Below are 21,536 nucleotides of genomic sequence, written 5' to 3' on the forward strand. Positions count from 1 at the left end.
TAAGAAAGGTTCACGTTTTGAAGCGTGTTAAATAAGCGCTATAAATTCATAAAAGGTTTCAAAGCAAAACTTTTCGATTTGTATCAAAATTGGGACGAGTCAGCAACAGATAAGAGGGGTAACTTCAATTTAAATCAATATTTAGAGAACAAAAATGACTAGAACCATGCGTTTATTTTTGTTTTGAGTGTGTGTGTGTGTGTGTGTGTGTGTGTATCTATAGCGATGAGATTCAGAAAACCTTATTTATCCCCGTGGGGCAATTCAGGGGGCGGAGAGCAGCACAGTGAGGGATACAAAATATAAGATGCAGTGGAAAAATAATATAATATAATAGTGTAAATAAAGTGCAGGGTAAAAAGGTAAAAAAGATTGCACCTGAGAAGTACTTTACATGTGTAGTAGAATATACAGCATATATATACTGTATATATATATATATATATATATATATATATACATACATTGTTGTTGTACTCCTTGTGGAGAATTAGAGTTGAGTGTTGAGAGAGTTCAGGGAGTTCAGTGAGTTCAAAAGGAGAACAGCCTGGGGAAGAAAGATAAGACGGTACATAAAAGATCGATCATACAGCAAACGGGCGGCTGCCAATTCAATATCATTTCTTATTCAGTTCTTAGGCCGTGAGCAGACCTGTGTACGTGTTGTGATGTGAGAGAGTCACTGCAGAGCACACCAGCATTTTTATTACATTTGAAAGCATTTTTATTACATTTAGGTTTCATTAAACTGCATGATTGTTGTGTTGATGCTGTCCTATTTAACAGTAAGGTATTGAAATGATTATTTACACAATAGTAGCATACTATGGCGCTTTTCCACTACATGGTCGCGGCGCGGCTCGTTTCGCCTTATTCTGCTTTTCCATTAGCGACAGTACCTGGTACTTGTGCTGATGCGATGTGATGCCAACAGACTGCCGGCCGCTGATTAGTCAGAGAGTGTCGTCACAGGAAGGGTCATGAGCGCGACGTCCGACACAAGAATCAAACCGAACAATGCCGAACTGTAGATCAGTTAAAAAGACTTAAAAATCCTGAAAACATGCGTTAATCTCCAACATTTAGCAAAAGGAAATGTCTAAAGTGTCAATATTCAGCACTGCTGAAAGCCGGCAATCGCAATCCACATCGCAACCTTTTTAATTAACTGATTCTAATGATTCAGTTACGCTGAAAACAACTTGATTTACAAGTCACGAGTTTATGTGTGTCGCGCAGAAAACAAAGTCACGGCAGTTTCATGCAGCCGCGCAGTGATGACTCCGCCCACATTGAGGAGGTACTAGAGTAATGGAAAAACCAACCTAAACCGTGTAGAGTCGAGCCGAGGCGAGGTGAGGCGGGACCGTGTAGTGGAAAAGTGGCAATAGATGCGCAATTGAAGCAAGTCAACCCAACTGCAGCACTGACATAAATCTAAAATTACACAAGAGCCAGGAACACATAAGTAATGCAGTTTCAATCAAAGCTAGTGAAAGGCTAAACTTTGCTGTGCTGTAAACTCAGGTGACCACAGAAGAAACAAACGCTCAGAGTCCGGCGTCTCTGCTGTGGCTCGTTTACGTGTGACATTGCAAGTAGGTCAAGGTCGATGTTGCACATCCACAAGGATGTCAACATTACCGGTGTAATGTGTACAAATGTGGCGTGAAATGAGAACCCACAGGCAACTGACCTTGGTGATTTGTCCATTTTCGTGTCCGTGGTCACTGTCTGCATTGAACTGGTCCAAGACTCCATAACTGGACCATAAAAGGAAACAGAGCTTAGTCTCATCATAACTAAAGAGTGTGACATTTCCCACTTTTTGTCCCAGTTTCTTGAAACAAATTTAGCTCGTTTAATCTATATACGTGCCCTAAATCGCACACACACACACACACACACACACACAATACTTCATAACATCTCCTCAGGAGGCTCTGCGTTGACCTGTCAACCAAAAGGTCGACCTGACTTTGTCATCCCAGTCCATGTGCCTTTGTCAGCAGTTTTTGTTTTATTTTTGTAAGCAACAAAACACTTGCTCACAGAATACAACACTGCTAACATGGAGCCGAGATTCAGCGACGCTATTTCAGATTCAGATTCAGATTCAGAAAACGTGATTGGTCCCAGAAGGACAATTCATCTGCAGCTTCCCAAACACAATCATCATCGGTTCACACATGCAAACATACAGCAGATCAGACACTAAAATGAGTCAAATTGACCCCAAAAATGACCAAATTTAGTAAAAATGTGCAAAATGTTACTAATTTATTTGACTTTTCGAAACACTGCTAATTCCCCACCCCTAATTCTAAGGATACAAAAACAAGACAATTTCTATTTTGACTTTAAACATCCTAGGTAGTATGTTATATTTCTACCAATACACTCAATTACCAATAATTACTACTGGCCTAATCCTAACCCTGTCACTAACCTGAACCTAACTTTAAAACATGTCTTCACCTTAAAATGTAGTGATTTATGTTATGGGGACTTGATTTTTGTCCCCATAAGGAAGACAAGTCCCCATAATGTGACTGTGGAGACAGATTTGGGTCCCCACAACATGAGGAATACCAGGTACACACACACACACACACTCGCAACCATCAGTGTCTCTCACAAAGAGCAGTTTGAATTGAAGTGTGTTGTTGTGGTGAAGACATTTCATTCAGTTTCATTGATTTTCAATACAATTTGTGGCTGTCATGACCTCACATGTACAGTACGTGGGGATTGGACTATAATCCGCCAGCAAACACCGCACTTCACACAAAGAAAGGAATTATTACTTGTTGTCAGTTCAGACCATAGATTTTCTTCATCTGTCAACTCGTTATCGCCACATGGAGACGACGTACTCAAGGTAAATGCCGTGAAATATGGTGCGTGTGAGGATTTATAGACCAGCGATTTATAGATCAGTCTTGTTGAAGGGATATTACAGTGATGTAAGCAGTTCCATTGCATTGAATCCATCTCATGACTTCACTAGACGGATTGAAACGAGGTCCCAATTGAAGCAGCAAAGGTAGCGATTTATTGTCTTTATATAATATAACACACTTTAGCCATAATTTGGCAACTCAATTTCATTTCCACTCTCCCAAGTTGGAAAAAAAGGTCACTTCTTTAAGGTCACTTCTCTTGATTCGACTCACCTGGCCTGATTAGCTTCACCTGTGTCTGACTTCAGCTTCTCAGCATGTGACGGTCTCCGTTTCCATGACCCACTTCTTTCTCCTCTCGCCCACTGATTACTTTTACCTCTGTACGTACCTGACTGATGATCTCGGAGTAATGAACCTGCACTGCAGACCCGACTTTGTGTCGGCAATCACGTCTCCAGTCTCTGACCGGTGTTACAATCACCGCTCACTGTTTTCTCGGACTTGATTAAGCTCCTTCAGCACCCTGGACCTTAATGATGCAATTAATTGTTTTACAAAGTGAATAATATAACTCAACTGCCCTTAAGTGTCAAATTAAAACCTCATTACGGTAACATACACTCCTCTGTTCTTACGTTATTATACAACAATATCAGATCAAGACATATTCTGACACCATCCGAGACCGTGGCGCACATAACCTGTGGTAAATCACCATAAAATCATTGAAAACCTTAAAGGAATACTTCACCGATTTGCATTTAACTTTGTATTAGTAGAATAGGGGTAGTATTTTTGAAAAATTGTGCTTCCCAAACTCAATTACCCCTGAGTTGAGAAGTATCGTAGCGTAACTGTTAGCAAAGATGGCTAACAGTTACGCTAACAGTTACAAATGAGGTCCCATCCCACTACGAGTGGGTCTAAAAAGTGCGGAATTAGCGTTGCAGTTTCAAGTTTCATTCTTTTCTGTGTGATGTGACCCACTCGTAGGGGGACCTCATTTCCGCCCATCTTTGCTAACAGTTACGCTAACAGGACCAAGTGTCACTGGTGGGCACGTAACAAAGAAAAGAATGAAGATATTTCTCAACTCAGGGGAAACTGAGGTTGGGAAGCACAATATTCTAGTAATACAAAGCTAAATGCTAAGAGGTGAAGTATTAGGAAAAGTTACACCCACTCGAAAGAATTGGCGTTGCAGTTTCAAGTTTCCCCTGAGTCGAGAAATATCTTCATTGTTTCCTTTGTCACGTGACCCACTCGTAGGGGGGCGGGACCTCATTCCCAGAATGTAAACAGTGTCCGACATCTTTGCTAACAGCTACGCTAACAGGACCTGGTGGGCACGTAACAAAGAAAAGAATGAAGATATTTCTCATCTCAGGGGAAACTGAGGTTGGGAAGCACAATATTCTAGTAATACAAAGCTAAATGCTAATAGGTGAAGTATTCCTGGTGTTGAAATTGACTGAATTCTAAGTGGAGAATATATTTGTATTGGTTTAGCTGTAAGTAATATTATAGCCCTGACGTGAGAGAGTGTTGGAGCTCTCGTTTTCTCTCACATTCCACGACCTACGGTTTTTACCGGAGGCTAACACCTTATAAATCCTGCATGTGGAAACGTAACACAGCTGAGATTCACTCAAAAGGGTAGGGCTTCCCATGGCGGAGTGAGAAGATCTCTGTAACACTTTCACATAAATGACTCAGTGAGTCTGTGAGATCAACTCTCCTTCTTTTTTTTTTTTACCCTGAATAATATCATCCAGGAGGCAGCTACAGATTTACATGCTCACAATACTGAGTAAGTCTGGGAAAAGACAGTAATTCACGGCAACAGATAGACAGATAACAGTGACCTGGATACTGTAGCAACAACGATGTGATGGATTAATGTGGAGAAAACGGATGCAGAATATTCAAATTGCATTTGGAGAGGGCTGATTCAATGCAGAGCTTATTGGAAAGGCGTTATAGATGTACAGTATAATATAATAAAACTTAATCCCGGTGGGATGGTTTTCTCAGTCCCTGTGGTGAAGACTAAAAATAAAACATGTGTGTGCACATACGTATTTCCCGCATGAATAAACAGCGAGCCGAGCCAATTTTGCCTGACAGCACTTTTTGCAGTGAGGTGTTTGATGAACACGCTGTCACATGATGGCAGAGAGCAGAGACATAAATATGCCAATAATATGAACATCAGTACTGTGGGGATTTAAAGCATTTGCATTTCCCCCACCTGATTTAGCTCAACTTTGAATTAACACATGACAAATACCGCGGGAATCACTGGTAATCACTGGTACAGTACGGAGAGACTATAGGCTGCATGAAACTTTAATGGAAGGGTAATTATAATAACTAAAGCATACATTACTTTCTTGCTCTAACCCACTGAGGCCAAGTCTTAGTAACCGGATCACTGAGATTCATATTCATGTTGAAAGATGTCACATGACTACGACACTATGCTTGAGAACACGGTGTCTCTTTCCTGACGACCGCCGAAAGCGTGGGTTTGCTTGATCACACAGTTTGAACAGCAGCGTCAGAAAGAGGGATTTTTCAAAGTCATATAAGCTCTGCTTTCTACAGCGGCAGCTTCAGAAAGATGTCCTGAGTCATCAAGATCATATTCATCAGTACAGTAGCTTTTCACTCCCTTTTCATGGCTCAGTGCTTTAGGAGCCGATGTGCTTGGGGTTTACCATTTAAGGCTTTTCATATTAACCCTTAGGCTTCGTTTTCGCACCTAATCGTATTCCCCCTCCTCGCCTGAGGCGGCGCTGCATCACTGCATACTTTGTTTTATGTGACACATGCACACTGCAACACTGGGCTCAGACGTTTCTCGCGGCTATCGCTCTACTCGTGCATATGTTTTGGTTGTGTTGTACCCACAATGCCCTGCGTTGGCGTCTGCTTCCGACATTTGGCTCACATGGCGCAAACCGAGACCTAGGTTTTTTTAGAAGTCACAAAATAGACCTTTATTTTAGTTCATAAAGTGAACTGTGACGTTTTTCCAAATTTCACAATTTCAATCCAATTTGAGTACTTTTTGCTCAGTCGTGTTCATATAGAAAAGGAACAAGTAGACACTCTATATTAGGGTTATATGTGAGATTTTTAAATTGAAGTCTTTGCTGAAATTTAATTAATTCCATGCTTTTGTGTCACTCTTCTCACCCCCGGCAGTTATTAGTGGCTGTCACCTTGTGAAGTACCTTTTTATTTTGATCTTATACTGGAAGCAAGGCAACCTCGCAGGCAGAGAAGCCCACAGAAGCTGTGAGAAGAGATGAGGATAAGACCTCCATGGGTGGCTTCACACACTTGAATGGTGACAGATACCGTGAGTAGGAACATGCACACAAACAAACACACCGCGGGGTTGGAGGGGGATTGAGTTGACAGATTGCCTCCAGAGTCTTAGACAGGAAGCGAGCAAACACACTTTCCCCCATGTTCTGTTTCATCGCCGGGAGATTAAAGGAAAGGCTGTGGGAAATACAATCAACTGCTTTCTGACACTGAAACGAGGTGGAAAGAGAGGAAAGACTAAAACCACTGATCCCTTTCATACATGAAATCCCCAAACATAGTGATCAATCATGAAGAGGCGCCCCCCCCCCCCACCCTGACTGTTTGCAGTTATATTTCTAAGAACTTTAAAACAGGAGCATACACGTCACTGATGTGCAAACTCAATTTCCACTGCAACCAGTAGGTGGAGTATAAACCCCGCTCACCAAGCAGGAAAAATAGTCGCCAAGGATAGTCATCCAGGCCTCGACTCCCCTGCCCGACGAGCCTCGTAGCATCGTTCTCTTCTTCTTTAGTTGGAATGCGTCCTCTTCTCTGCATGTACCGCCACCCAATGGTGAAGTGGGATACTACAGGAGCCTGACGCGCGAGGACACCAGGGTGCACGATATGCTACGCGCACGCCATGTGTGCAGAAGTATACCAGGGCCCTTGCAGTGTAACAACCTGGATTGGGCCAATGTACAGTGTATCGGGCACAGGGAGGGGCAGCTATAACGGGAAAACACGTCTGGTTGGCGAGGCAGAAGGGCGGGTCAAGAACACACAGATGGTCAGCACATTGACACAACAGGGACCAGGGCTACAGGTGTAAGTGTGGTTTTAATCCAATAATTCAGCTCCAAATAGGCTGGTTCATCCAACATTCATGCAGGCGTGTGTGCATTATTAGCAGGAGAAATGATTAGTCAATGTCATGAGAAGGTTCCACTGCTCTAAAACCACCCAAACCTTCTTCTTCTGCTCTCTTTTATTGTTAATAACACCAAGATCGAGGTGTATTTATTAAGGGGAATTAGCTCAAATTACCAGTATTACGTCCAATTTCTGTTCATAAATCTACTGTGATACTTTTGCACTTGATGCCACTTTCTGAATCTTCAAGTGAACTGAGAATATAAGTGGCTGTGTCACAATCTCAGCAGTTTGGAAATACTTGAAGATAAGTAATGACGACAAGGACTCTCAAGAGGATGAGGAGGTGAAAAGTGGCTCTTTTAAAACTTTTAATTCAAATCAAGTTTCTTCCATAGTTTCTTTAAGTTTCTATGTGCACAGTTTAACATAATATAATATCTGCCATCATGTTAATGTGTGAAGGTTGTGATAAAGTCACTTTAGGGAATGTTCTGGGAACCTTTAGAGAAAGATTGATTTTGATGTAAATATCTGGAAATAAAACTTTTTAAATAGTGGCAGTCATGTATCATCTATAAGCAAAGCAATTTATTTCTTACTGTAAAGGTTTTAAGTACTCATTACTCAGTATTGGGAAATAGGGAGAGACAGAGTGTCTCCATGATCATAAGACAAAACAGGGACTTTACTGTCCACTTCTTCTCCGCTGCCTCCAGTCTGCAGTACGGGGGAAAGTGAAGGCAACTGAGGCGTAAAGAGGAGCGCCGCCACAAGAGCAGTTAGCCACCTGACACAAGCGGAGACCCGATAAATCTCCATCTGGGTCCTCAAGGGGGAGGGTTTCTGGAGACGTGTCTGCAGAAACAGGAACACCGCTAATAACCTTCTCTTCTGCAGGAGGAGAAAGAACGCATCGAAGGTCCCGGCGTTAATGCGTCATCGTATGTCGCAGGTGAAATAGTTCATGTTTGCCCTCAAGGAAACTACAACATCCCGTGTGTTGTATAGGGTTGAGTGTGTGTATCAGAAAATATAGACTGGAATAAAGCTCCATTATGTGAAATATGGTAATCTGTGGAGCTGCACTGGGCCATTTGTTCCTTTCTTACCCAACTCTCCAGGCATTCTGCTGGAAAGTGAAAGTGGAAATACTGTAAGGCAGTGCAGGGTTTTTTTTTTTCCTGTCAGGAGAGTTAGACAGAAACAGCCACCTGGTTCACACTCGTCTCACACAAGAGTCTATAATTACTCATCCACTGATATCAATAAAACATAGACGTTACGCGACTGTTCTGCTGGTTTTGTGGTGTCATGTTACAGTGATTGGCTCAGATGTGCTAATGTTAACATCCTCGTTTATGGAAGGGAATTTTAATGATGGCTCATAACCCCAAAGTCCAATTACTGCCCTTGTTTCCAGCTCCACGTTGCTGATTTCAGGTGTTAGGTGTAACTCTAACCCATCACATTTGAACTGAAGTGTATATAGTATATACTGTTATACTATTACTATAATAATACACATCCTCCTCCAGCTTCCAACGACGTCTTTACTGATACATCTCAGCATTCCCCTTAAGGTCATTGTTTCTTGCTTCCTGTTTTATTGTGAAACTTCCCTCTCCTCTCGTTTCAGATCCCTTCACTTCCTGCCCCAGTCTTGATTGTCCGCCCCGCCCCCTCATTAGATTCACCTGAGTCTCGTTGACGTTCCCTGTTTACACCTGGTCACCGACTCCCGCCTTTGCCTTGCTCTTTTTGGATTTGTCTGTACGGACCCTAAAGTAAAGTAAACGTGCTTTCATCACCGAAGTGAACTTTGGACCAGTTCTTACTTTCTTCCACACAAGGTTAGTGTAGCCTTTTGACTCGTTTTCTGCTAATGAGAGGTTTGGTCACGGCGGAGTGGAGCAATATTCTAGAAATGATAGATTTGGAACGACCGTCTTCTCGTAGCCCTTTGACCTTCAGCTCTCGTAATTAAGGAAATTAGCACCAAGTGCCAATAACAGGGAGGTATCTGAAAGTGAAAGTGTTCTTTTTCAAATAGCTCATTAAATATGCTTTAAAAACACTGCACTCAGGTTTGGATCCTTTCAAATAGGACTACGCAGTGACCTTCACGGTTGTTCTGTAATTTTGCTGACTGTGCTGTAGCCGTAAATGCATCAAGTGCGGCTATACAAGAAACAATTTTTCCATATGCTGGTGTCTATCAGTTGATTGACTACTTTGGTCTGTATTTGAATAAGTGCCAGGGAATTTGCTCCAAACATTCATGCTCCCGAACGAATGAATTCTCACACCACGGTAACCCCAGGCCATAATTATAACCTTCCAATACTCCAGTGCCAGCAGACCTAATCACATTTCCCCTTATTAGTGAGCAGATATTGGCATGCTACACCATCAGCTCCCATGGTAAACACTAGAGTATATGCTAGAAAAGCTGTGCATGAGCGTGTTGGCAGGGTTTTATGAGTATTTAACTTAAAACCTTTTAAATCAAGTACCGTACCATACCATGCAAATGGCTTGTTACTGCATAATATTGTGAAATTACAATAAATAAAGTCAATACATAAATAATAAATACATAAAAGATGTCACACACAAAATAAATGAATACAAATAAATGTTTCAGGTCAGATATAGGACAAGGATGTGACGGACAGATCCAGATGTACTGCTGTACTTTTGAATGTCTGTCCGCTGCATGGGAAATGAAATAGAAAAGGACCCATGAATATGCCTTTATGTTTTTATTCCCCCCCCCACACACACACACACACACAATGTAGAGCCTCACAATGGAATTACAGGACATCTGCAGAAGGCAGCGTCACGCTGAGCCTTGAAGGCAGCACCAGTCAGGACCGAGGGAAGATTGCAGCTCAAATAACATATTGTATAATTCATGTCGTGTCTCTAGCCCTTTCACCCTGTACGGCTTAATAATGGATACAGCGTGCTTCTCGCACCGGAAAAAGAAAAAGTCAAAGACATGTAAATAAATGCTGAGTGTGCGAATGTGATAGCAGTGCAGCTTTTATGTCGCTAAAATAACACTGTTGGCTCTCTTGACTGAAAATAGGATTTCTTTCTCCACAAATCCCCGTCTGTCAGTCACTTTGATTCAGACTGAAAGTTTTGAACGACTGTTGGATGAATTGACGTGGAATAAAGCAGACGTGTCCCCAAGGGACAGAGTATGAATCCTAATGATTTTGTGTCGACGCGATGCTCAACGTGTTGTCGGTTGGAGTGAAATGACTCAACAGTTGCCATTTTACCCACAGAGCACAGAGACCTTTTTTTTGCAGCACAACACCACAGGCAGTCTTTTTTCATCTCTATACCCGCAGCAAAAAGTACTCAAAACGCTTAAATTCGGATTGAATTTGTGACATTTGGAAATACGTCACAGTTCAGCGTTCACACGGCTCGTTTTTATGAACGAAAAGGAAAGAAAAAACTCTGTTTTTGTGACTTCTGCACAATTATCGCTACTTTATATCACTATTAAAAATGCGACATAAAATGAATCATGACTTTGACTCAACAAACACAACAAAAACGTGAATAACAACTTATTATCTAGTCATAGGCATCACATGAGCCGGCACCTGCCTTCCTCCTGTTTCCCCGGGGCAACATGTACTGACAAAAACAAAGTTGTGTCTGGACATATGATGATCCATACGTTGGATGCAACAACAAATTTGGACAATATCACCATTTAGTCAAACTGGAAAACATCCTTGACATGTCATGTCCCCTCAGGCGTTCTGTTATATACAGGCTGCTTATTGTCATGTGTCAGATTCCAGAATGTACATTTAAGAATGAAAGAATAATGTGTTCCTCTAAGTTCATACAATACAAAATAATAATTAGAATTTTGAGGCAATGTTGTTATCGGTGTGAGAATAAAAAGCTTTTGCAACATAGGAAAAGAAGAACGCTCTTGCTCCCTCCCCTCACACACACTTAGAGAACCTCCATCATCTGTGAGATTATCTCACCGGGGTCACGTGTGCGTGACGCTGATTGGCCTATTACTCACATCTGACTTTCACTTAATTAGGTGCCGAAGACAAGTATCCACTTGATGTAGCGCAGCTCGGGGTAACTGATACGCTGTAGCGTGGACGGAGGTATCAGTCAGTGAGGTGGTGACAATAGTGGAATTTAAAAGAGAATAATAAACAGATTAAGAATCAAAAATAAAGTGATGCAGTGCTCTATATGATGCCCTTGCAACTTTGTTTCCGTATGGGTGACCTTCCAATCCAAAAGGGTGCTGTTAGGAAATTCCCTACAGTGGTGTAAAGGATGTCTCTTTATAGTGTCACGACCAGGCCGAGGGGAAAACCTACTCCCAAAAGAACCACCAGCAACAGACTAAACAACCCATTTTAAGGGTTTATTAAGTTCAAAATATCTGCTGGCTCATCTGAGTCTAACTTTCTTGGTACTGACTCCTCACCGGTGTAGGTTAGGCTTGTTTGCCTGGCTAACGGCGACCAAAAGTACCGACTGTAAGGCAGCGGAGGTGGAGGTTGCGCGTTTGGCACAGTCGCGTTTATTACTATTACTATTATATTCATTCCATTTTCAAAATTATTACTATATGGTAACAAACTCTGAGGTCTAATAACATTTTAGTGCCCAAAACCTGGGGCAATCGGAAACTCTCCTTGACACTTCTATGTAGTTTTTACCATTTTACTATTTTATTATGTCACTATTTTGTGCCTTTAGAGCACTTATAAGTCAACCTCGGTTGTTTTTAAATGTGCTCTAGAATATAAAGTTGGCTTCACTGCTGGTTCTTTAATTGAAAAGCTATAATGAGTTACGACACGAACGATAAATCTACGGGAGACGCGTGTTTGGAGTGTGTAGAAATCCATTTGTGGCGACGACTGTATAAGGCAAACACTGCGGGAGCATCTTTGTGGACACAGAGCTTAAGCCGTCGCATTCCTGCACTCCCTGATTTATGACTGAAATGTCGAAAAAAAAAGGACCAAAAACACCCCGTGAGCAATCCTGATCCACTTATCCGCTAATCCGGTGAGTCCACCAGCACAATGATGAGTTTCTCTGTCCGAGGAGAAAAAGAGACAAAGGTGGTCACTGTTGATTTGTGGCGGCCGGTCAGATGAGGGGGAAAGGAGCACTTTTTTAAGAGTAAACAACATTTAAACAACGGTGATGGAAACATGTGATAAATGTTGCTTGTTTTGAGGGAATAATCATCCAATTTCTGCACGGCCCTCTGTGGCTCTGTTGTCCATATTTCTCGTCATAGCTCAACTAGCAGCTGTACTTCTGGAGGCTCTGTGTGTGTGTGTGTGTGTGTGTGTGGGCAATTTATTGAGATTAATGCCACACACCTCAACAGCCCTAAATGTCCCCGTGCTCTGAATGCAAAACGTGGCACCCCGCACATTCGTTTCCATCGCCGTAATGAAGGTATTGTTACCTGTGAGTCGCCAGAGAACGACGCTTTCCCCGTCCTGCAATCTCAAAATCAGATTAGACGAGAGGACGCTTCATTCGGGGCCCGGGGTCTCCAGCACTGACGGACACAAAAGCGTTGTTTGAGCGCGTCAAGACTTTGATTAGCATCAACTTCCAACGAGCGGCTAAGTGGTTACTGACATAATATGAAACCGATGGATTTTCAATCCGCACAGAAGAAGGAAACCAACAACCTCATTTATATCGAGGGACCTTGAGGGACCGTCGTATAATTTATACTATACGACGGTCCCTAAATAAACAGTCTGTAACGATAGTGAAATCCAATTAGAGGTTATCTAATAGCCACTGGCACGCCTGCTGTGCAGACCACTCTGAATACTTTTTACTGTAATTGCTGCTTAGTCAACTGTTAACATTCAATTACTGATAATGATTTCTTGCCCCGTGGACTGTTGGCTATTTATAAAACAGTCAAACTAAGAAAATGCAGCCAGGTTCGTTGCTCGATGTGAGATCCGCGCAGTAAAGGGAAGGAACGATCTGTATTCACCGCATCACGCGGCTCGATTCCGCAGGAGCTGATGCGTTGACGGGGCTCCTGTATGAGTTCAGGGTCACTGAGTCTTTTGATCTGGAGGTGACTCTTAAGGCTGGCTATTGACATTCCTCAGTGGCTCCTCGCGCCGTCCACCCCCTTCGTGTGGGCGATAAAGTCAGGAAACGAGGACGCACATTACTGTACACGTGTGTGTGAATTCTGCTGATTGTCGGACGCTTTAAGACTCTTGGTGTGCAGTGTGTAAAGAAAAAGCTTCAGGTATCCTGTGGCTTGCCTATAAGAGCTGCTAATAGCGCTTTTCCACGACATGGTACCAGCACGACTTGGCGCGGTTATTTTGCTTTTTCATTCGCGATCGTACCTGGTACTTTTTTTCAGTACCTGCTCTGGCGAGGTTCTAAGCGAGCTGAGCCGATGATGGCGTGATGGCGTGGGACTGATTGGTCAAAGAGGACGAATTGAATACTGCATTGTAGATCAGTTAAAAAGACTTAAAAATCCTGAAAACGTGTGTTAATTTCCAACATTTAGCTTTGTAATGAACTGATTCTAATGATTCAGTTACACCGAAAACAACAGCTTTACAAGTCACAAGTTTGTGTGTCAAAGGAGTTTCATGCAGCCGTGCCGTGATGACTCCGCCCACGTTGAGGAGGTACTATAGTAATGGAAAACCAACCTAACCGCGTGGAGTCGAGCCGTGCCGAGGCGAGGCGAGGCGAAGGCAGGAGCATGCAGTGGAAAAGAGGCATCGTGTTTTTACCAGGAAACATAATTGTCAGATAAAAACTATTTTCACCCAGACAAACTTTTCAAAAACATAGTGTATATTGTGAGAAGGTTGAGAAAGTATTACAAAACACAAGGTCAGCGGGTTCACTTTGCTTTTTATTAGACTGACAACAAGGCACGACTGAAACTGAATGGAAAGCGTTAACGGAGCGTCAACGGTTGAGTCGAGGCCAATAAGAACCAATCAGGGAGTGAATGAGAGAAACTGCATCGTCAGGTCCAAAGATTTCCAGGCCGAGACGCACGCGGCGCTGAACTTTGGAAAAGTAACCCGGCCGCCAGCAGCATTTCTGGGCTCAAACGTCGGGGTAATTGCAGCCTCCTCTGAAGCAGAATGGAGGCGTTCTTGGTAATGAAAATGGATTTGTATGGAGGAACTGCAGCGCATGTGTCACGTTTACTTCCAGCTCCTTCTAATGCATGTTTTCCCCTCTTGTTCTCTTTTGAACATGGATTCAGGTATACAAACTGATGAGAGTGGACTGAAAGCTGTCGCAGGATCCATAAACATCTGTTTGTGCGAGGTGCGGCATCGGTTGCTGCCGTCAGTCACGACGGACCTCGTTAAGAAGCGCTGGCGATACGACGTCACCTGTCAGTCTGTGTGATTCCCTCCTCGTTTTCGAGAAATTGTAGCGGTGACTTCACTCACTTTTTGGCTTCACCCGCCTCCAAATCGATGAGCCGTATCGGACCGGTGGCCTCCTGGAGCTTGGAGAGTCGGCTCTTTTGGATTATTTTCTCTGTGATTTCACCGCAGCTTCACCACCCAAATGATTTTATACTCATGCTCATGTTATATTTCAATCAATAATACGTCCTGTTTCTAATTTCATGCTTTGCCTTCGTTGGCTCCGCCTTTGGGGGCACGCTCTGCCCCTCCTGTGTTACGCCCTGCGGTGACATTGAGCCCTGTAACTGAAGGAGGAACTCCTTAGAGCGCGGACCTGGTTGCTGCTACTGCAACATCCCAGCCAATGACACCCACTGCCTTCGTATTTCATGTCTCTGGAGGAAAAGCTCCTTAAATGACTTCATCTCTGCAGCTCAGGAGAGGGAGAAACTTAAGGAGAATATAGGAGAAGAGCCTTTTATTTTAAGGTTTCCTTAGATCAAATGATGACATCATGAGGAAAAACATTTATGCAAGAAATGATTCATGAGACTTGTTTATGGTTTTGATCAAAGCGAAGTTAAAATGCGAGGGAAATCGCTGTCATGGGTAAAAGAAGCAAACACTGTCTGGGGGATAAACAACATACACCTATGACTTTAACTCACTGCTTCCATGTCTGGGAAATGATATTCAAATCAATCGTTTTTTGGAAGTATTTGGCGTGGTGAATTTCCCCTCAGGCTTTTCCCTTGCTGACTATTTTGATGTTCTCTTTTGTGTTGGTTTCTTTTGGAGAATGTAAAGTTTCTTCATTTTCAGAGAGTTCTTCTTCTTCTGAGTTCTCTCTCTCCAATCCCAATATTCCGTGCTCCTGTTCAGAGTCGTAGTTCTGCAGTATATGACATTTATTACTGCTTTTTTCCATCACTATGTTAAAAAAATACAGTATGAGGCTACAATATAGTGTTTCAGTGTTTCATATCCTTTTTTTCCCAGCACAACCTAGACATTTTTTTTCATTTTTATTGAGCAAAAAGTACTCAAAATGTTTAAAATTTGCGAAATTTGGAAATCCGTCACAGTTTTTAAGAAGAAAAACGGTCTATTTTTGTGACTTCTGCACAATTATGGCTACTTGACATCACTGCATCATAACTTTGACTCAACAACGCGTAAGAAGACGGAAAAAAACACCCACATTTTTTAAAGCCTGAATATGTGACCTATAAACACACAGTATTAAGGGTTAAAGAGTAATTCTGGACACTGTAGTGGTGCTTTTATTTTGTATCGAGAGAATACTGTGGCTTACAGTGGCTGTGCATTGCAGCCATTTTAACTAAAGTAAAGCTTTATCTTGATGGAACGAGAATAACTTTGTTTACTTCATCTTCTGATGAACCTTTTGTGACCACGATGACTCACGGCCCACTTCACGCGGCACAACAAACCCACCTGCAATAACACGGAGTTCTTACTTCTTTTTTTTCCCCTGCATTTTAGATTTTTTTTTTTACCCTGCAGCTTTATTTTGGTAAAAAAAAAAACCACAACCCACAACAATCTTTGAAATAACTGACAAAAGTAATTGTTGTTTATTCCATGTATAACACAAACCAGGCTTTACTTTCTATTCAAACACAGCGCACAACTGTATTTTCCCACTGGGATTAAGATTAGGAATTACAGAGACGTCTACTGTTTCTCATTTGCTATTATTGGGTGTTTTTGGATCGTTATCCTGTTGCAGGATCCAGGTCCTGCGACGAAGTCTGAGCTTTCTGGGCAGTATCTCTTTGCTCCAGGACGCCTCGGAAGACCCCATGCCAGATGTTGTCAAATCACATATTTAAGCCTGACTTTTAATAACTTTCAGGAAGAATGAAACATTGTGTAGCCGCAAGGTGACAAACGTGGTGTCAACACATCATTAAAAACGATAATTAGTTACCGTTGCAGGGACGAGTGGAAGGTTGAAACGGGTGAATCAAGTCCTCGCCGTCGCCGCCTGCTGTCCTGACAAACTGCTGCTGACAAGCAGCGGTTGTCACGGTTAACAAATGGGCTGACCTTTGATCTCATTGAATCAGTGAGGGAGACTCACGCGGTGACAGATACCCGCCTGTGGCTGACGACTCCGCCTCCCACCGCCGCTCGTGCCGGTTTAAACGGGGAAGCGGGGACGAGGGCGAGAACAGAAGGTGATAAATCTGCTGGGGGTGAGGACGGGGAGGACAGGTGCAGAGCATGATGTTCACTGTGGGCTGAATATCAATGCTTACAAAGGTCTGTGTGAATAACTACACATCTTTGTCTTCTTCTTCTATGAACTAAATGATCCTCTTCTTTAGTATATTATTATTATTGTATTATTGTATTATAAAAAGTAATAAACTCCTCTTGTATTTTTTATCTTCTTTAAAGTTACTTTGGCTTTACTTAAGCCTTCAACACTTATGTCTGGACTTCTTTTTGATTATTTTAACCATCTTCCCTGATGATCAACTCATGGGAACATTCTGTGAAATGCATCAAAGTTAAGGACAAAACTCCCCCAGAGAAATCAGTTTCCAGAAAATGTCCTGTAACTAAGTGCTTTTGCCCATTTTTTTCCACAATAACTTTCAAATTCTGGCAGTTATTTACAATTGACTGCATGTTTAAATAGCGTATTAACAACTTAAAATGAAGAAAAACAACATTTGACTTAGTCGTACGCCAGATTTTGTGTGTCCAAAACTCTCTCTTCCTGCAAAGCTAATATTTTTTGGTTCTCCTATTTCAGCGGCAGTGAAACAGGTGCAGCATGTAGAGACAGGTGTCTGTCTGTCTGTCTGTCTGTCTGCCTGTCAAACAGTAGGAGAGACAGAAATGGAGCATGCTGCAAAAAAACACACATATTCTATACCCCAAGTGTCCCAGCATACAGACTTAGAGGAGCTGGGAATCAAACCCGCGACCTTTCAGTTGAAAGACGACCCACTGAGCCACCGTGTAACTGAAATACACACACAAAAAAAAACACCAAACCACCGTTCACTGACATGAAACACACGACTGAGTCGACCCACTGATGCGAAGTGACACGTCGAGTCGGCTCCGCTGAGCGTCAGCGCGCCGGCAGCGAGATAACAACGTAAAGAAAGGAGCGATATAACAAACACAGGAGACGTGACGAAACGATGGGGATGGAGAGAGAGAGCTAAGGAGACTGACGGATGAAAGGAATAAGCTTCCCGATGAAAGCCGTGACCTTTTCCCCATTTTCTCCGCCTGTTAAATCAAATGTCAACTTGTGATATTGAGGAACTGAGAAGTCACAGTAATGACACTTATATTCAAATCTTAAAGCAATCTTCTCACGCTTTTGCTCAAAGGTTTTGAATTAAGTGCGTTCAGGAAAAACACGTGTTTCCCAACGTTAATAATATGAAGAAATGATGAAGCTGGAATAGAAACCCATTAAAAACTGCTTTGTTTAACCCTTAGAAACCTTCCTTTACCATGTTTAAAACATACAGTATATACAGAGTTTATAAGAATGTGCAATACAGAGTGTCTTATATCCTTTTTTCCAGCGCAACCTAGACACAAAAAAATGTGTCAAAGTCGTAAAATTGGAAGTGGGAGGTGCTAACGAAAATGAAAAAAAGTTTCACGTACATGAATGAAAGTTGGTACAAATGTTCATCACGTCAGGACGGTCCAAAAAGTCAATAAGGACTTTGCCGTAAGTCCTACGTGGAGGCCGCTATCTTGGATTGAACAGCCATTTTTGGCCGATTTTGGCGAATGGTATTTGAAGGAACTACAGTTTTAAACGCAATCATCTTCAAACTTGGTGAGGTCACTCTGGACAAGTTGAGTATCTATTTTTCTTAATATTATTATTACAGGCTCCCTGTTGTGTCTCAGATTGTGTCCCAGCATCAGCCCGTGTCAGGGGGCTGATGCTGGGACATGGCTTGAATGGACCAGCATCACTGATACTGGGACCAGTGCCAACATCATTTAGTGGAATCTGGCTCATCTTCCTCTGCTGATACAACCCCCCGAAATAAATGAAATCTACGCACACATCTTTGGTCGTCTGTGTGTTTAAAATTCCGTGCGTCACGGAGTCATTGTGGAGCAGTATGGCAACTTATACGGAGACAGTAAACAAGTACATCTGAGTGGTGAATGTTTGCTGCGAATGTAAATGTATGCAAATGTGATAACCGTCTCCACTCATAGACGGGGTTCGGGGGAGCGCTACGAGCAAAGGGTTCGGCGGAAACAGATGCTCGGCGAGGCCAAACACCTTCTCGTCGTTTGTGATTTGCATGGAGTGGGTGAGTGGAAATCCTGCAGCAGGTGTTTGAATACATTAAAACTAATTGTTCATAATCACGGCCGCTGAAGGAGTTAAGCAGTTCAACATCAACAGAGACCTGATGGGACGCCGTGCATCCAACACGTGTACTGGGTCTGGACGTGTTGTGAAGTCCTGACCCTGTGTTTCGTCGACGTGGATTACTTTGTTCTGTTTAATCTGAATATGAAAACCTGGCAAAGCTTTTGCAGAGATTACAGTAAACAAGGGAACAACTGCGATAACGGTGTCTGTTAACACCTTTGTTTGGTTCGGTCGCCTTTCACGCGGCACTTTTGTTTCTTTGCACTTTTTTTTCTTTTTCCCGTCTCGATAATTGATGTTTCCATTTTCCGTTCCCCTATTTGTAAATGGTACTTTTTTTGGTTTTATTTTCTTAAAACGAAAAGCACACGGTCCGTTCAAACCCCCAACCTGGCAACCCTCAAACCGGCCGACATCCTGACTCCTCTGCCCGACAGACCTTTCGGCCGGTCCAGACGTGTGTGATGGAGCTGTAGCTCCGCTCTCTTCTTCTTTGGTATGAATGCGTCCAATCCAGATGCTACAGGACCCTGACGCGCGACTATACCAGGGCCTTTTGTCTCCTTTTATTCAAAATGTCAATCTCTCCCTTTAAGAAATATGGAGTTTGCCTTTTCCTTATGCCATCTGTCAGTCTTTCACTGACTGGTTGATTTTTATCTTCCTCATGCTCTCTCTCTCTCTCTCTCTCTCACACAGGCAGCATCATGATTTATTCGACTCCCCCTGCTGTTCGCTGCCTGCTGCGCTAACACCATATTACCAGCGAGTTACAGTGTACGATAATTACTGAGTCACATTCACACAATTCATAAACTCTTCCTTTCTCTCCGCATGATCGTATCTTTGATGCTGGGATTGTGGATGTTTGGGGCGGTGGGGGGTTGGCTTTAATCAAATTAAATAAGACATGTACTGATGATGGTCATGAATATTCAACGTTATCTTTATCTGAACCAATCGTAGACGGATAAAAGCTTGTGTGGCTTTTGGGCAGAACATTACATTACTTATGTTGTTGTGTTTTCTTCACACTAGGTCTTTAGTTTTCGGTCTGCTTTTCAGTTCCTTGTTTCCAGGGTTTTATTTTGAAGTTTTCCCCCTCGTGTGCAACTTGCTTCCTGTCCTGTCCTCCCTGATTGCCTGCCCCGCCCCTAATTAGTTTCACCTGTGTCTTGTTTTTGTCACACCTGTGTGTGATTGTCCCTGCCTGCCTAGTGTATTTCAGTCTCTGTGCTCCTCCAGTGTCGGGGTTTGTCGGTGTTGGTTTGTTTGGTAGTTTAGCAGAAACTTTTCTTTTCATTTTTAGCTTAGCTTTTAGCTTTAGTTTTCTCAGCCCACGATGGCTGAAGAAGGGGAAGAAGTTGATTTGGTCACAGAATCGATGACAAAGCCATTTTTAAGACGGACTTTTCAAGAAAAGCTGGACATTGTCAAGAACCAGCAATGGAAAAAGACTTATTGTTGGAACCGAAACGGAATAACGCATAACGGAAAAAAAGGAGGATGGAGTTTTGGTGAGTAAAATGCATTTTATTTTGTCTTTTTGAAATTTTTTATTAGGGTTATTGCTGTTTTGTGGCGTTTTAGACTTGTTGAATTGTGCTACGTGTGTTTGTTGCTTTAATAATCTCATGTATTCTGCTACATGAGGAACAACTCATTATGCTGCATTTCTGCATAATATTGATGGTTTCTATCGCCATAATGATGTCATTAAGAGGTGGATTACTAGGTGCTAAACGCACGGCTCGCCACTGAGTTTCCCGCGTTCCTGCTGAGCTCCTTGTGTCCCTGCAGGACTGTTTTTGTGCTTTTTTTTGATGCCGGACGACAGCGACCCATCACTCACCACTTATCCCGACTCCAAACTCCATGTAAACAATAACGCATTCAAACTCATTAGTATGTTTAGAGAGGCGTGAAGCGCTAACAGCAGAGTGTTTACGGGAGAGCTTATGTTGTCCCTAAATGTGCGGTAACCAGCGCTCAGCTCAGTGCTGTTCACTGACATAATGAACTGCGACTCTGAGACCTCAGCTGACTCTCAAACACAAATCCACACACGCACACACTCACACACCAGCAGCAGCAGCAGCAGCAGCCAGCAAGGAAAAACAGCCAAAATCACCATTAAGCCACAGAACAGTGGACATGAGCAGCTCAGCTGTGTTTACACTTCTCATTAATGAGGACATAAGAATCCAAATAGCCTTCCAGGAGACACCTGTGAATGACTTTGAACTTTATCGTTTGTTGTTTTGTTTACACCAAGCGACAAATTTAACGAGTTATCATTAACACCTTTAACAACTGTGCAAAAGTGAACGTATGAATGTCGCTGTAAGTGTTGAGCTGGTTACTGGAGGTGGACATGAATGAATTACTTTTACTCGCTTTACTGTAATTGAGTAGTTTTTTTGGAAGTACTGCACTTCATTACGTTTTAAATCATCAGTTACTGAATTAAAAAATGTTGAGCCTGAATTTAAAAAAATTAAAATAAAATAAAAAATAAAAACATTCCCACAAATGTTGGCAGTGAATGAATAACAGGTGAATGCATGAGGACAG

Source organism: Solea solea, chromosome 18 (genome assembly GCF_958295425.1).
Source record: "Solea solea chromosome 18, fSolSol10.1, whole genome shotgun sequence".
NCBI classification, from domain to species: Eukaryota; Metazoa; Chordata; class Actinopteri; order Pleuronectiformes; family Soleidae; genus Solea; species Solea solea.